At 40.3% G+C, this 17,023-nt stretch overlaps 1 long non-coding RNA gene across 3 annotated transcripts in view; it reads left to right on the top strand.

The window, feature by feature from the left end:
* The window catches only part of LOC127479648 (uncharacterized), a 30,022-nt gene extending 15,436 nt beyond the window's left edge, over positions 1–14,586 (top strand). The window contains exons 3-6 of one of the 3 annotated variants that reach the window (XR_007907626.1): positions 8,791–8,914; positions 9,080–9,212; positions 11,742–11,978; positions 12,844–14,586. This is a non-coding gene — a long non-coding RNA (uncharacterized LOC127479648). Of the gene's footprint in view, positions 1–8,790; positions 8,915–9,079; positions 9,213–11,330; positions 11,979–12,843 lie in introns of all 3 variants that reach the window. The other 2 variants (XR_007907624.1, XR_007907625.1) reach the window with 2 other exon arrangements.
* The last annotated feature ends 2,437 nt before the right edge of the window (positions 14,587–17,023 follow it).

Here is a 17,023-nt window from a genome sequence, read left to right as displayed (position 1 = left end):
CCCAGACAGATCGGTACCTTAGGACACTGTTCCTAAAAACTGACATTAGGTCTGGTGTTAAATCCTAAATGCTTTATGGGCAAAGTTTTCTTGTACAGATATAATTAAGAGGGTCTTGTTTCTGAGTCCTGTGCACTTCAGTCTGACAAAACTGACTCTGGATTGCACAGTTGGAAAGCAGAGAATCAGTGTAACAGTTGATGCAAGATCTGCTCATGCTGACCCATAAAATCTTCTCCAATATCTAAATTTCCTTGAGATAAAAATCAGCAGCTGTGTGAAAAATTCGTGATGACTCGAGGTGGAAACATTAGCAGGGGAGAGTTCAAAACTCATGTGTGAGATCCATTGTCTGTGTGAAGTGCAGCAAGTTTGAACCCAGGTGTTCCTTGTGTGATTGAACTCAGACTTTTATGCCATTCTGCAAAGCCATTACCCTCTCCTGTAACTTGTGCTAGAAGCGGAGTGAGCTGTTCTGGCACTGAAATGATTTCATTGTTAGGCTAAGTGTTACACAGATGGCATTCTTAAATGTAAAATTCTTTTTATGATTCTTTCAATTTCATATTTATTTCATTAGATCATTATTTATGTTAAAGAGTCACTATTAATCTGAAACGTGCTCAGCTTGAAAGAAAATGTTGAGAGGAGTTTCAGGTATCTGATCCTTAATCCTTTAGTTTTTGTGTTTTGCATTTTCCTATTTAAAATGGTTTTTTGTGTCTCTAGGTGCTATGTGACAGATCCACACAAACAACAGAGGGGAAAGAGCCTCACTTAACTGATTAGAGGAGTGAAGCAGTGAAAGGGAATATGCACAAAGCGCTGCCAAGTTCACAGAGCAAAGGAAAAGATAAAAAAAGAATCATTTCACTGGCTTTTTTTTTTTTTTATAGAGAGTAATGTGAGGTATTTCTTATACTAGCAGCAGGGAAACAATTTTCAGACAAAAATGTGATTTCTTAATCAAGGGTCTCTAATTCAAAATATATTTATTTAATAAACAGTAATTATGATAGCAGCAACTACTCATTCATATCAATAATTCATTCAGAAGTAAACCATATCAACATATTAGCATTTATTTTTCCATTTAATAGGCTGTGATTTAAAATAAATGTAAATCATCATAATCATTCAGCTCCATATGCTGGGAAAGAAAAAGTCACCTTAAACCAGATGCATATTGTGAAAAAAAAAGAAAAAAAAAAGAAAAAGGGGAAGACAAGTTGTTCTAAAGAAACAGCATATGGGAGCAGATCTTAAGCTAGGGTAAAGATATGGTGCTTTGTAGATGTCAATGTAGTTTTAGATTAGATATTAAGAAGAAATTCTTCACTATGAGGATAGTAAGGTACTGGAACAGGTTATCCAGAGAAGCTGTGGATACCCCATCCCTGGAATTGTTTAAGGCCAGGTTGGATGGGACTTAGAGTTGCCCGGCGTAGTGGAAGGTGTCTCTGCCCACGACAGTGGGGTTGGAACTAGACAGTCTTTAAGGTCCCTCCCAACCCAAACAAATCTGTGATTCTATGATTCGATGATAGCAAGGCTGAGTTATGCCAAATGAGATTCTAGTCAGTAATTTTCAAGAACTGGGAGTCACATACTGATTTCTGTCTTTTAGAAAATAGATAAATATGATTTCTCTCAGTTTTAATTAGGAAAAGGCAGTATGTGTGATCAAGAAAATTCTAGTTTGAAGTTGCTTATGTATGGAAAAAATCCATCCATGGCTGGGCTTCGCAAATGAAGACTTGGGATGGAAAAAAAAAAATAGGCTCTTTGCAAGTCCTAAGCTGACTCTGCACTTGTACCTGCTTGTGTGCTTGGAGCTGTATTTATTTTTCCTGTCTCTATTTAGACAAACCCTCTCCTAACTTGTACCCCTGATTTACCCACATCATTTTGTCAGCTGACAGCTCTTTTTCAGCTCCCTAACCCCTCAGCACTCCTGAGGCACTCCTGTTGAACACTTTTGTTTCTGTACCCTGTCTGAGATCCACAAAGTGGCATTTGGAGGCTGTGGAGCAGGGTTGTACTTCTTAGGAAAATTTTTTTTTTTTTGCTTTGGACACAGGGAAAAAGCAATGAAGGGCTCAAGCCCCGGACAGCGTATGCCACTGCTGCTACAGCGTCTCAAGCAGTTGGTGTAGGTCTTGTCTTGCTGCTTTTTTGTTGCTTTAGCTTTCAGTGGGTGAGGCTGTGGTGGGGAGTAGGGTGTCACTGCTCTACTCATTCTGTTCCCACATCCAAGCTAGCACTGATGGCCTTGCCACAGCCATGTGGCCCTCTTGTCCTCTGATGAGCTCAGCAAAGCCCTTTCTCTCCCATAGACAGAGCGTCCCATATTCCGGTAGGGAAAATAAGGCTGTGCATCACTCCTTTCCCTGAATTATTGCAGTGATACCCTTAGAGGACTGAGGGAGGTGGTGGCTGCAGCCACAACGCTGTGAGCATGGTGCAGGTTAACTCTGTAAAAGGGTGTTTTCATATCCTTGCAGGTGAGTTTTGTCACCTGTATAGTTATCATGTCACTTACTCTTCCAAGGCCATTGGTGCTTTCCCAGTAATGACTGCCCTGCACATGTAGCCTGCTCTGCACGGGGATCTATAGTCTCAGGTAGTCAAGTTAAAGTGGTACCTGACTTTTTTTTTCCCAGTCTCTGCCATGCTTTACATTGTTAGTATTCCTCCAACAATTTTTAAGGAGAAAAGTGAGTCATGTTTGATTTTCCCTATTTTAGTAGAGAAGAGCCATGTTTTTTCCACAAGTTATTGCATTATTCTTCTCTTTGGTGTGGCTCTGATTTAGTGCTGGATGAAGCTCAAAAGGAGGATTAGTGTAGATAGACTCCCATATGCTTGGATGCATTTCTGAACTGTGTACTATCCTCGCTACTTTTGATAGAAAAAGCTGGGCTATAAACCTGATAAGAACAGGCTTCCATGCAAAGATGTTTAGTATTTCCTGCTTCCATTTGGGCCAGGAATAAGGCACATCCAGCCCCTTTTGGCCCTGCTGCTCTTGGTCATGGGTTTGCCTGAAATTTAGTAAATCACAGTGGTGGAAAATGAATGGGGGAGTGAAAGGAAGTTCATTTTTCTCCACTTTAATATAGGTTAGATTAGGGTTTAGTTCCAGCTTTGGCAGAAACTTTGCTGGGGAATGGACACAGGTAGAATGTTTTTATTTTAATAGAATTGGTTCATCTATCTTTTAGGTAGTTTCACTGGAGTGCATGTCCATTTTTACGGTTCTGAGTAAAAGAACTTGTGCTGCTTTTAAAGAGCTGTACCTTCTGGGAAAATTAGAGCTGGCTGTAAAACTCTGACTGTATTGTATTCAAGGCAATTGTGAGCATAGGAAGCGAGAAAGAAGAAGAGAAAGATGAAAGAGGAAAGAGAGGGAGGCTTCCCAAAGATAAGCTGCTACAATGAGTCATGCTACTCCTCCATGCTTGGGGGGCTTAATACCTGATCATTTTTCTAGCTGGTAATCAAATTGTTAAATAGTGTAACATCAAGAAGCACTGAAGTTGATCCTAAAACTGTTGTTGTACTACTGTTCGGGAGTTTTCTTCCTTAATATTTTTTTTAAAAAGAATTTCTCAATAGTACTCTTATCAACTGATCATTTTTCTGATTCTCCCCTCCATTACAAGGGTTTCCAAGTTTATGAATGAAAGGCTATGTTTTCTCAAAAAAATCATCCACTCCTCGGTCTGTTACTAAAGTACTGTTAACTTACAAGATTTGACTGAAACCTCAGGGTCTGCCAGCCGGATGTTTGAGGAGTCCACGATGGCTAGGTAAAGAAACACCTTTTTCACATGATCCAGCCCAGCTCCCACGTTGCCCCACAAGTTTCTACCAGTACAAAAGCTGACATTGTCTGCAAGAAGCAACTCAGATTACGGTCTCTTCCAGCTGCATTGCCCCTGACCCCAATCCTGCCCTGGGCTGCCCACGGTCTGCCCTCCTCGCATGCACAGAGACTTCAGCTGCAGCTCACTGCCTGCCAGCACTTACTCTGGTCTTGAGGGTGGCCTTGAATGCATTTTAAAAGGCAGCACAGACGCTTTGTGAGGAGGATAACATGGAATGATTATTTTAGGGCAGATTTTCCCCTAAAAAAATAATAGTTCTACATGCACACAGTTTGATCTTCACACAAAGGATTTATATAAGAATTCACTTCTCTCTGTCAGGGACAAAAAAAGCATGCTGGTGGGATTTAGGGAAGTGTGCAGGCTAAAGGATAGCAGCAGACAAAAGGAAATTTTTCTTGTAAGATCATCTGTGCAGCTGGAACTCTGGTATCGTTGTGATTTGAAAGCCTGTAGGTGTTGCCTGGCTGGAGCAAGGGACAGTGCTTCTTTGGCACCCTCCTGACATGCAAATGTGGCCAGAAGTTCTTAGAGCAGTCCTCAACCCCGTCCCTTGTTTTGTACACACAGATGCATGCACATTACTTTGCTGTCAAATGGCTGTTTTGGGGAATCAGCCACCCAGGAGGTAAACTGTACATAAATGATCTAAGGGTAAAGGTGGCGGAAGAAACTGTTTCCTTTACATGCTGAAGTAGATACAAAACAGGCACAAAGTTCACCTGGACTCTCAGGAATAGAATAGCTGCAATGGCTCTAGACCAGCAGAAATCCAACATCGCTGACTCCTAGATGCCCTCTAAAAATGTGCCTATATCTCAGGCCGGAGTGACTTAACAGTAGGTTCGCTAGAGAAACAACCCTGACAGCCCAGCAAGAACCCAGCAGGATATGAAAAATGCTTCCCTGTGGCACCTGCACCTCCAAAAGTCTTTTTAAGGTCAGGTCTACGCCTACGAGTAGAGCACTGCCTAGCTCTGTCTTTGTGGCATGAAGGAAATGTATGTGTGAGTCTGGAACTGCTCAGATTTTTGTCTGTCTCAGGGGGGCCCCATTCAGCCTTCTCTGCCCTTCCCAGGGAGTGAGTCCCAGATCCAAAGACAGATCCTAATGATATAGCCTGTGTACTTGCTTCTAATATAACATGATGCTTAAAAACTGAAGATAAGCAGGGATGAGGCTTTAGATCTTCCTCAAATCTCAGTGTAACTTTGAGGTTGTCAGACAGTACTGAAGTGAGAGATCTGGAGTAGGAAAATTAGTGAACACAAAAGTCATGATATTTACTCAGTTTATGCATTTTCTCTCCTTTTTTTTTTCATAAAACCTGCATAACTGGCATGTAATTGTTTTACTAAGTGAGTCTTGAAAGCAAAAGTCTTGATAGCTGTCACATATCTTCTTTGTAGTAAAGTGTGTTGTCCTCAAAAGATAATCAGTAGAACTTGCTCAGAAAAACTTAATCAGCAGAACTGAGCGTATTGTCAGTACTTAACAAATAATAAATTATAACAGCAGTTCCTTTTGACACAACCTATCAAACTTTTTCTTTCTTTCTCGGATGCTTTACTCACCTCTGTTTAGGATTTAATACCTACTACAACTCTGGTTTTTATGGTTGAGAGGACTGGCGATTCAACCTAACAGGATGGAAGTATTAATTGAAATGAAATTTTGACAAATGGCAGAAAAAACCTCCAAGAAAATTCTTGGGCTGTTCCTTTTCACTTACTGATATTGCTTATAAGTCTTAAAAACTGAATTAAAGAATAGATTTGATCTGTTCTATTGTTATAATGTAAAACACTCTGCTTACATGTTAGTAGAATCACTTTCAAATTTCCTGATAGTCTGTTTTTTTTAAAGACAGACAAATTGCCTTTTCTTTACAGAAAGGTGAATGTATCCAAAAGCACATCTATTATCATTAATTATTTTTATTACAAGGAGCTTGGCTAGCTCAGAGAGTTGTTAACATACCTGCGGTTATCACTTCTTTGTCAACATTGTAATTTGGCCTGGGCTGGGAGTTACCGGCCCATTTCATTTGCTGTTCATTTGGTAGTTTCTGTGTAATTTTTTTTTGAGTTTTATTCACTTTCAACAAGACGTATATTCATGTCATAGAGGAAACCACCGGGTCATCTCTAAGCTGCCCCTAATTGTCACAGGCTTAAGTTGAGGATCTGACCAATGATCACAACGGGCATTAATTACCAGATGTGTTATCAGAATCCATGGAGATGTCCTGGTCTGAGTGACAAGAGAAGTGCTCAGCTGCTGCAGCCGGTGGAGCCGTGCCAGTTTGGCAGCTGATGGCACAGCACCCGATGCCGGCAGGTGGAAAGTCCAGGTCACCCCTGATGGAGCCACAGTGGTGGCTTCTGTCACAAGTCTCCATGTAGAAGGAGCCCTGGAAGGAGCCCAGAACACCAAGCAGCTGGTTGTATTAAAGCAGAAGCAACCCAGGGCACCTGGGAGTGGGAAGGCAGGGAGAGAAGAGAGTGAGAACGCAGCACTGAACCGACTCATCCTGAAGCTGGGTTTGCACAAGAGATTGCACTGCTAGTGACAGGGGAGAGCCACTAGCAAATGTGTTGGGGCTCTGGCTTTCCATGTGCGCCATATGAACTGACACTCCAATGCCACTTGTGCATGCGTGGCAGAAAGGTGGGGTAGACACATCTAAAAAGAGGGGATCCTAAGAAACAGTTGGCTTTCACAGAAGCAGCTACTGACAATAGCAGTGCTATTGTGGCTGTAAACTAGGGGTTCAGACCATGACTAGAAGAGTGTCTTGAGCAGGTCATAGGGGTGAATGGAGAGCAGGAATGTGAAAAAATTTGAGATGCTGCACCTTTGTGGGGAAAAAAGAGAGTAATACCCTCCCATTTTGCTTATCTGAGTTCAGCATGGGTTAAAATCAAGGCAATAACCTGTGCAGACACTAATTGTTCAGTAGCAGCCATTTCATCTTCTTTCTCATGCCCACATACCATCACAGGATGGTGGGTAGGAACAAGTTGTCAAGCTAATAGTGTGGGACCTTTGTAAAGATTTACGGCCTCCCAATATTTACAGGACAAACCTGGACCACAGGTAGCTCAGGGAGTAATTTTTTCAGGTGCTGACACAGTTTCAAAATTTCCTTAAGTAAATTGACCCCATGCAGTTTGATTCACTGGGAAAAAAAATCTTTTCATTGTGTGATCTTTTTATCGTAACCCAGGAAAGGAAGACAGCAGGAGAGTGAGAGCTAAATAGTACTGGGAATGGAGAAGTCTTTAGACTGGTCCCAGACCTCTGACCCTGTCGATGGGAAGATGCAGAGTATTTGAGGAAGGTGCAGATTTTGTCACCCTTCCTGTACACTTCTCCCACCGCTTAAAGCAAGATATGAAAATTTTTCTGTGAAAAATCTGGGTTCTTCTCTGAATAACTGTCTCTGGGCCCAAAGCCACAAAAGGGGATGACTGAGACTCATGTGGGATATAGATGTCCAAGTCCAGATTCCCAACCCACACACAAGTTCACCTGAATTTTTGATAAGAAGGATCTTCTTAAGACATCTAAAATCCACGTTCTGCTCCTGTCTCTGGCCAGTCACTAGCTCAGCTGAGTTGAACTTCCCAGCAGTTAATCCCAATTCATCTCTTCAAACTATCCATGCTTTGCTCACACGTCTATCGAGAATGGCCTGGCAAAGCATGTGTAACACAGGATCAGGACTGAGCAGTACATAAAGTACTGCAGCCATGTTCACTGTCATTCAAAGTAAATATCTTCAATATCTGCCCAAGCCCTTATCTCTTATCTGCAATGAAAGCAGGAACCCTAGCTAGGCATCTACAACTAAATATTCATGGGGGAAGAGATTTTCCATACTTCCTGCAGAAGTGGTGCTGAAATGCATAAGGTTCTCTGGGAGGAGTTTAAGGCAATAAGGTGGAGAATAAGATACAATCTCCATCCCTATTCTGCTGAATTAACTTGCTGTTTTGGATTGGTGCAAGATAGAGGATCTCTTTTGGTATACTCATTGCTGTGTAAGGTGTTTCTTAAACATTGTCTTCTCAGCCTAATGAAAATACAGTGATTTTTCAGAAAAATCAGTAGAACATAGTCTCAAAGGATATGATGATTATTGGAGTTTTAATTAAAATAGCAGGTAAAATAAGTATTATGGTGTGCTATTATTTCTAAAATAACAACAGAATAAAGATGCCCATTTCTTTCTTGAGTGCAATTTTCTAAATGAAAAAGTAAACATTAATATCTGCAGAGATCTTACTGATCTTGTATGATAATTTAGAAAAATATCCCTATTAGGGATAGTTATATATGCTTTTTGTTGGAAATGCAATCACAGGATATGCACATAGCTGCAATCTGTAGACAGATTAAGTAAATTAAATCACTCAATGTCTTTTTTCAATAGCTCTAAATTTAAAAGTAATTTGCAAAGAAAATACTCAGTTTCAATTGGTTTGTAATATCTGTTAATGATCTTTGGAAAAATTTCTGATAACATGCAGGAATTCCCTCAGGGACAGGGTTGTGAATAAGTGGATTTTTTTAAGTTTGAGATGTCATTAGCTAGTGATTTCTTTGAAGTAAAAAGCTGTTACAGAATAAATTGCAGAGGTATACAAGTGAACAGGACAATCATTTTTATGAATAATATACATTATTTTCACTGTGCTTTCTGCCCTCCAAAGAAATAATTTACAATCTAACTTGTCATTACAAACATCCTGGAATCACAACTGCATGTGCATTTTGTGCTTACTTTATGTATGTGCTCTGACTCTATATAAAAGTACAGCTTGGTGGTATCAAACCACTGGTGTAAGGAGCTTATTTCCTTTTATTTTTTTTCCTTTTCTTTTCCCCCCAGTAGATAACTTTTTCAACCCACAAGACCGAAACAACTTCCCTTAATTGAAATGACTCCAGAACAGTTATTCCCTAGAAGACATCCTCCTTGATTTCTTGCGGGGCCTGTAAGATGACTGAAGTCGTAGGTAAGTGCAATCATGGAAAAAAGGGTCTCTATTCTCTTGGTACCTTGTTAGCATTAACATATTCTTAACAGTTCAGAGACAAATCAGATATCTATCATGCATCACCATAATAAGGTAACACTTCTCAGGGCAAATGAGATCTCCTGGCTTCTGTCCCCACCTTAGGATGTCTGAAGTAGAAAAGAGTGCCAGAGACACCACAGAACATGGGGAATGTTGTCCTGCTTCTGAGGTTCAGATATACAACTCAACCATGGGCAGCTGAGGATGGACTTTCTGCCTCGATAGGTTTCTGTGGGTAAGTCTGGGGTTTAGATGGGAACTGGGGACTCTCTGAAGGGCTACTGGTCTGGGTAAAGGGTTACTAGGACACCCGTGTGTGCTGTCACACAAATCAAAAGATACAGCTAATTGCAGCCACTGAGCTTTGACTTCCTCACCTTTCTTTAAACCTTTTCTACCTGAAAAAACCTTACTGAACTTGGTCTGCTTTTTCATGATCTACAGGCAGGGCTGAAGACACACCATGCTAGCATGAGTATGGCTGTTGCCTCCAGGGTTCCCACAAAGGGCTGGAGGAGAAAGGATTTTTCCAGGTCTAGAAAGAGATATGATAGCCACTAGTTTGAAGAACCTCCTAGACTTTCCTGATCCTCTGAAGGCCCAGTGTAGGAGTTGGTACCTGCCCTGATAATCCATCAATAGATCAGAGAGCCCCTTGCTTCTCATACATAGATGTTTAATGACGCTCTGCAGTTAAGCTGAGAGTAGTGGGCCTTCCTGGCTGCTCCTCAGCAGCCCCTGGCATTGGTCAATCCTAAGATGCCTGGACTTTGACAGAGATCAATACCAGACCACATATAAGGAGATTCTCCCTCCTCACTATGCATTTAACAGTGTCACAGTTTACTATGGATTAAGATCCTGTCTTGGCACTGTCTGTTGACTGGCACACACCATGAACCCCTGAGATCATTAGACATTATTACATAATTGGATCTAGTGAAACTCACAGATCTTTTAAGGCTAGGAGCAACCATTATTGTCATCTAATCTTATCTTCTGTTTAATGCATGCTACTGAATTTAACCTAATCTGAACTTCGTGTGGAGATTTGCTTTTATGCCTAAAAATGCCTCCTCGCTTACAAATACGGTGTTGTTTCTCTCAGTACTAACTCTGCAGCAGCAAGTTCCATTAATTAACTGTACATTGTTTGGAAAAGCAATACCTCCTATCCGTTTGAAATTCAATACCTTTTCGTTTCACCTTGCAGGATAGGAAAGATTTTTTTCCTTTGCTGCTAATTAAGTTTGAAGATCATGAGGATGAAATGTTATTTATATTATAGTCATGCTTAAGCAGGACTCTGGCACAGCCTGGAGATCCCACCACACAAAGTGAGGGAGACTGCGCAAGTCCTTCGGGGCTCAGACTATTTTAATAGACAAAAGGCACATTTTTGAGGAAGATGAGTGATTTAACTGAAAAGGTTACCAGTCAAGTCAATGGATTTGTACCTCTCAATCACCTCTGACTTTCAGAAGTTTTAAAGAAAGGTAGGGAAAAGCAAAGTCTCTAAAAGACCAGAAAAATAAGTCAGGGATACAGTCAAGTCCCTGGAAAAGGATTTTCCCTTTTCCTGTAGTGACAGGACAAGGGGTAATGGCCTTAAACCGAAGAAGATTAGATTTAGATTAGATATTAGGAAGAAATTCCTTACTGTGGTGGTGGCAAGACACTGAAACAGGTTGCCCAGAGATGTTGTGGACTCCCCATCCCTGAAAGTGTTCAAGGCCAGGTTGCATGGAGCTCTGAGTAACCCAGTCTAGTGGAAGGTGTCCTTGCTCATGGTGCCGGCTTGGAACTAGAACTTAAGGTCCCTTTCAACCCTAACCATTTTATGATCCTATGATTTAATATAGGAAAAAAGATGTTACTTAACTCTGTGTTCTGTTCACTATCCATGCGTCAGACTGGCCTTCAGTGGCTGAAAGTTCTATGAGAGGACAGGGTACACTGTGGAAAATACCTTCAATATCTGATTCATGCAAGGGCCCAGAGCCTTCCAGAAGAACTGCTGGGGTCCAAGGACATCTTCTAGATTATCTCAGACAACATGTATTCAGATTTTATGGATAGGGTTCACTCAGTTTGTGTATGATTTGAATCGTAGAATGATTAAAGACATCTAAGATCATGGAATCCAACCATTAATCTAACACTGCCAAGTCCACCACTAAACCATGTCCCTAAGTTCCTTATCTGTGAATGTCCCATGAGGATAAATCTTCCCTGAGAGACAAGCTAACATTTATGTTCTTTAACTTTTCTCAAGAAATTTCCCATCCTTTTGACTTTTATCATTTTTATTACCATTCCCTGGACTTGTTCTATTTCCACTTTCTTTTTTCAGGAATGAGGTGACCAAATTTGAAGACAGTATTCAAAGTGAGGATGTGCCACTGATTTATATAATAGCATTATAATATTTTCTATATTATTCTCTAAAACTCTTATCTTTGTACAAACCCCATAAGATTCTTTTAATTCTTTGAACTACAGTGCCTTTTAACATCTGTAGTTTACTCTGATCACATTTTAACAAAGGAATAAAAGGCTTCATTTTTCACATAGAATTTTATTTATTGTTTGAACTTTAGAGGAGAAATTGGTTAACTTACAATTTAAAATTCTTGGCAATGTAGACTATAGGGCAAGAATATAATTATCAGCCCTTCTATACTTACTGTAGAAATGTGTGAGACTGAAAGTTAGTGTGTAAGGTCTTGACTCAACAGACTTGTCTTTTGTCTTATAAATGCAGACAAAGACATAATTTTGAGCTGCCAGCATCCCCAAAGATGTCAGAAATGTCATTCACCTGTACCTCCTTCCTGATGAAACATGCTGGAGCCATACATTTACATGCTGTTCAATCAGGACCACGCACATGTGCAAGTAGTACCTGACTTCTGCAGTGTCCCATTTACTGTACCACACACCTCCACACCAGGTCAGAGGAAGACCCCTTTGAAAATGAGGCGCTTGATGATTGCAGAGGGTAAGGATCTTGCTCTCATGTCACAGCTTGGTGTTATGCCTTCATCAGGGTATTAGAAAAGGCTCAGGGAAAATGGTTACAGTTATTCTATTGCCTAAGACACTTCCTGCAGCTACTGCCTTTCCTTAGAATTACCAATCCAAGTGGTGACCCTGCCTGACCCTACTTATCTTGTAAAAGCTGACAAGATCACAGCCTGAAGCAGTATAGCCACAGGCTCAATACCGGCTACCAAAATGTCTGTTTAGTATTTTCAAGAAATGCTGCTCTAAAGATTTACAATACCAGCTGCTAGATACATGAACAACACCAGCACACAGCTCTGACCCCTGAACATTCAGCCCCACTTACACAGAAATTTGTGTTTCTCAAGAGGCCAACACCGAACTGCTAGCAAACAGTGATTCTCTACCTGCAAGCACACTGGATTTTTAGCACTATTTGATTATATATACTAAGATATTAGGTAAAAGTATTTGAAAACTAGTTTGAGTTCAGAATTCATTGTTAGCTTTTTTTCATCAGTTGCATTACTGCTTTAGCAACAGAAAGAGCTCTGCCATTTCTGTGTAATACCTTTTTTTATTTCAGTGTAGAGAATTTTCTTCATCCTTCCATGACCAAAGTAGTTTTTCATCAGATGTTATTTTTAGATGAACTCTAAGTTTCTTTCCTAGCAAACATTTTAGCTGCACTGTATGAAAGGAAATGCACATTTCCCCAGATATCTCTAAGGATAAACACAGGTTTAAATATCCAAAAAGATCTTGGGGAACAATCTGGTTTATATATATACATTCATGTAGCAGATGCAGTAAGAGTTCTTGCAGAGTAGTGTGGGGTTTTTTAACCCTTTTCTTTTTAGAACAGCAAAGACATGGAAAAGACATTGAGGTCCTGTTGCTCCCATTGGAAACTTCTGTTGGCTGCAGCATGAGTTGGATTGGACCCAGAGAAACTGAATACACACAAGTAATGATGAGTTGGCCATACAAGCAAGGAAAATCACAGATAACAGGTGCACACCAATTAGCAATGTACCTTTTAGGTCATCCAATACAGCTCCATGTCACAATGAGATTGTTTCATATGGTATTTTTTTTTTTTTGTACCTAGATTAAATGCCCCGGTGATGCCATGTCTCTAGGGAGAGGTTGTGCTGCCTACAGTATCTTTTGTCAGGAGTTTTTTTACTTTCTTAACATCATCATATTTCTTCTTTTTACAACCCTTTGCAAATTTCCTTCCTTCCCTTCATTGATATCTTTTAACTAGTGTGGTGATGTGTTTAGTTAACATTAAGCCAACCCATAGATATTTGGATCACTTAATCTTCCCTAACCTAGAAGTCCTTTCAGTTTTCTTGTTACTCCTCATCTATTCTAGTCACACTAGATAGCTTGTCAGTATCTTTTTTAGCTATGAGATTCTAAAGATACGATACATTTCTATAAACTAGCAACAGATCTGATGTACAGCTGAGCACCATTCATGTCTCCTCACTGAAAATCTTTCCTGATGTGCCCAGAGGAAAGCTGCCAGCATTCTGAACAGGCATACAGGTAGAGTGCTCAAAACACTTCCTTGGTGCCTCTTACTCTGTTGGCCAACAAAATCCTATTGAAACAGTTGACCTAGTAGTTCAAAAAACAAATGCATGTCATTATGGATTTATTTTATTTCTCATGATGTAAAAAAGACAGATTAGTACAGATAAAAAGACCTCTGTTGCTGTTTTTGAGATTTTCTAGTTCTTGGTAATGGACGTCATATTCTAAAATTATGGAAGATGTCATCTTCCATAACTATGTCTGAGTGCTAGGAAAGTACGTTGTAGAAAGTAATTATATACATAGTTGCAAACCTAGCTGTTCACTTCAAGCAATAAATTCTGATCTGCAAACAACACTCCTTTAGAGCTAAATATGATCTTGGTTGTAATGGACTGTCTTTACCTTAGCATTCTGTTGTATTGGAGGAATATAATTTTAATCTGCTGTCTTTAAATTTTCATTAAGGAACGTTTCAGCTACCTGCAGCCTCATCCGATGACGTTTAATGATATCAGCTAGCTTGATCTTCCTCCATGCACCAGCAGGGACTTCTTTAAATTTCTCAACTGTATGGAACACTGTTTTCAAGTTTAATGTACTTGGAATTGACCTTTTGAAGTAATGGTATTTCTAAACACAGTTTAAATACAGTTTAAATACATAGCACACACATATGTTTGCATTTATATGTGCATGTGTGTGTACGCCTATATATATATATATGTAAGTGCACACATATGTATAGAAATGCTGATCCTATTCACCTTTTTAAAATCATTACAGCTAGTATTAACATGAATGTGCTGTTAAATTGGCAGTGTTATACATTTTTGTTGGAGTTTACTTCTGTAACATAAAACCAGAAAGATAAGCTGTGAAACTCGTGCAGCTGATGACATAATCCTAGAATCTCATGATGCTGAATCTCATATTGCTAGGAGTGTGGGATGGATGTTCTTTGCTGAAATAATTATACTGTCTCTTGCAATATATGTTTCCTTGTTTTCATGTGGGTGCTGAGAAGTCCAAACCATTAAACATAAATGGTACAATGAGTCTTGTGTTCCTTATTTATTCTAGAGAAGGTAATAAATTTATATGGTTTTATGGCATAATAAAGCCAACTACTTTAAGAATCTGTGATGAACATAGCAATAATCTGTGACAATATGCATATTTACTTTTAATAATTATGTCCAATTTTACATATATGCATAAATATGTATATATGTATATACAAACCCATGTAGAGAGACATATCCATAAATTAAACAGAACCAATTAGAAGGTAGCATAAATAGATTCAAACCTTACCTGTTATGGCTGTGTGAAGGGATAATTTGAGCTACAAGGACATGAAAGAAAGCATACTCAATACACTCCATTGGCTCATTCTCATTATGCTCAACAGTGACAGGCTGTATGCTAAGATGGGGTACCAGCAGACGTTTGTAATGACAGCTGGTTCAAAACAGAGCTTTCAAAATAGTGCAACACCCCCAGCTTCCTTCCAAATCTTGGTGTTTGCCAGCATTTAGCTGAGGCTGGCTCTTAAGGTCAGATGTTCAGATGTAAGTTATTCAGAAAGAATTTTCTTCTTTATGTTTGAACTGTATATATTCTCAACATATAGGCTCTTTGTTGCCCATGAATTTGCATTTAAACTCACACATGGATTATGCTTGTCCACTACCTGCAAAAATGATGGATGTTTTTCCCTGACACTGCACCCTATTTTTCTGAGTTGTCCTCTGTCAAGTTCTCTTGTGGGGTACATAAACTGAGACTCAGAAAGTAGCTCTTTCTTTTTACTGGGACTGAAAAACTCCTCAACCTCTCTGTTGAGAAATGGAGGAAAAGCGGCTTCCCTTTAACATCACCCACATCTCACCCACCATGATCGGCCAATTAGGAACACAGCAATAAAAACCCCAAACAACCAAACTTCAGATGTCATGTGTGACTTTTCCTGGTGGATGTATATAGAATTTGAAAATAAATATACTCCTACTTTGGAGGAAAAAGCAAAAAGGGTTTATCTATTTGCATTTGAACTCAGTGAAAAATACCTAAGCATGGAAAGTGCACTTGAAGGTAAGACACGAACATAAGCAAAGCTAAATTTCACTAAGCTAAATTCAAGTGAAATGTGCCACATTTTTATAATTACTACAAAGAACATGCACTAATTAATTGTTATGCTGTGCTGGTGAAATAGTTAAGTATTCTATATGGGGCAAGTAGAAGAGGTTACTGATGCTATTGACTTTACTTAGAAGCCAGTATGTGGGGAGCACGCCATGAACAGCCTTGTGAAAATGAGGTTGGTGAATTGATTTGGTCTTAGAAATTACTTTTCAGAGTGGTTAGAAAAATATTTTAAATCTTAGATAACTTTTAGTTGTACTGGATTACTGGACTGCTAAGTGTGTGCATTGTGTTCAAAAGCAGGTTTTCATTTGCCTTGTCACTGGGGGACCCCAAGTGCTAAGCGTCAGATCTTCAGAGGAATTCAGACAAATAATAGTGCTGCTCTTTGGGGATCTTCAGAGCTGCCAGGACACTTCTCTGTAAATGAAATTAAAGGGACATGAGCATCAGGGGGTTTCAGAAAAGCATTGACTGGGTACCTATCAGTCTCTTGCGGAGCTGCACTCATTTCTGAAGTGTTGACTCTGCTTTAGTTGGAGATGCATCTGGGGATATGTTGAGGGGAACAGGATGGGTCTGTACTCATTTCTGGAGGAGGTATAGGTCTCCTGCAAGCCAGAGGCCTGTGCAGGGCTGCTTCCCTGCAGCAGGCTTGCTTGGCTTACACGCACCCGTCCTGTTAGCTCCATCATGGTATGCGTGAGCAGTGTTGGCCTTGCACTCAGTCTGGCGATGCTCCTGTTTGCCATCAGCCTTCTCTCCTGGATCAGGGCTGTTACCGATTGCTGAGGGGTGGCCAGGGGCAGCTCCCTCTGGTGAACCTCTTTTGTGCTTTTATCTCCCTCTGCTTGGCAATAAGCTGCCACTGGCTCACAGCCATGGCCCTCTCGCCCTCCCCAGTGCCCAGCTTGCATGCTCAGCCAGTGCCTACATCTCTTCCAGCAGCTGGCCCTACTTTTCCTCCACAGCTGGCTGCTGCCCCCTACTGTGGTAATTATTATTTATTATGGATATTCAGTGTACATTACGTGTCCAGAGTCCAGTACAGTCTGAATCACTACCAGGGTCCCACTGTGTGGGCAAGAAGCACAGTCGTACACACTTGTTCCACACTGATATTCTCTCTACTCTCATGCTGAGAGAGACTGAGAGGAAAGGGGTGAACATAGTTGTTGGCACCCATTAGCACTATCTGATGTGACACCTACTCTCTCTCCTGTTTTACATGACTCCAGCAACAGCACAGCTTAGGGCAGAGCTGCTTTTTCTCCACCTTGCTACCAATAGCAGGTCTCCTGCTATTCCTGCTACCTAGCAGGCAACACCTGAAGTGTTTTCCAA

The sequence above is a fragment of the Manacus candei genome, unplaced genomic scaffold (genome assembly GCF_025592945.1).
Source record: "Manacus candei isolate 608988 ecotype Guabito, Panama unplaced genomic scaffold, ASM2559294v1 h1tg000069l, whole genome shotgun sequence".
Taxonomy (NCBI): Eukaryota; Metazoa; Chordata; class Aves; order Passeriformes; family Pipridae; genus Manacus; species Manacus candei.
This window is presented reverse-complemented; position numbering and strand designations above follow the sequence as displayed.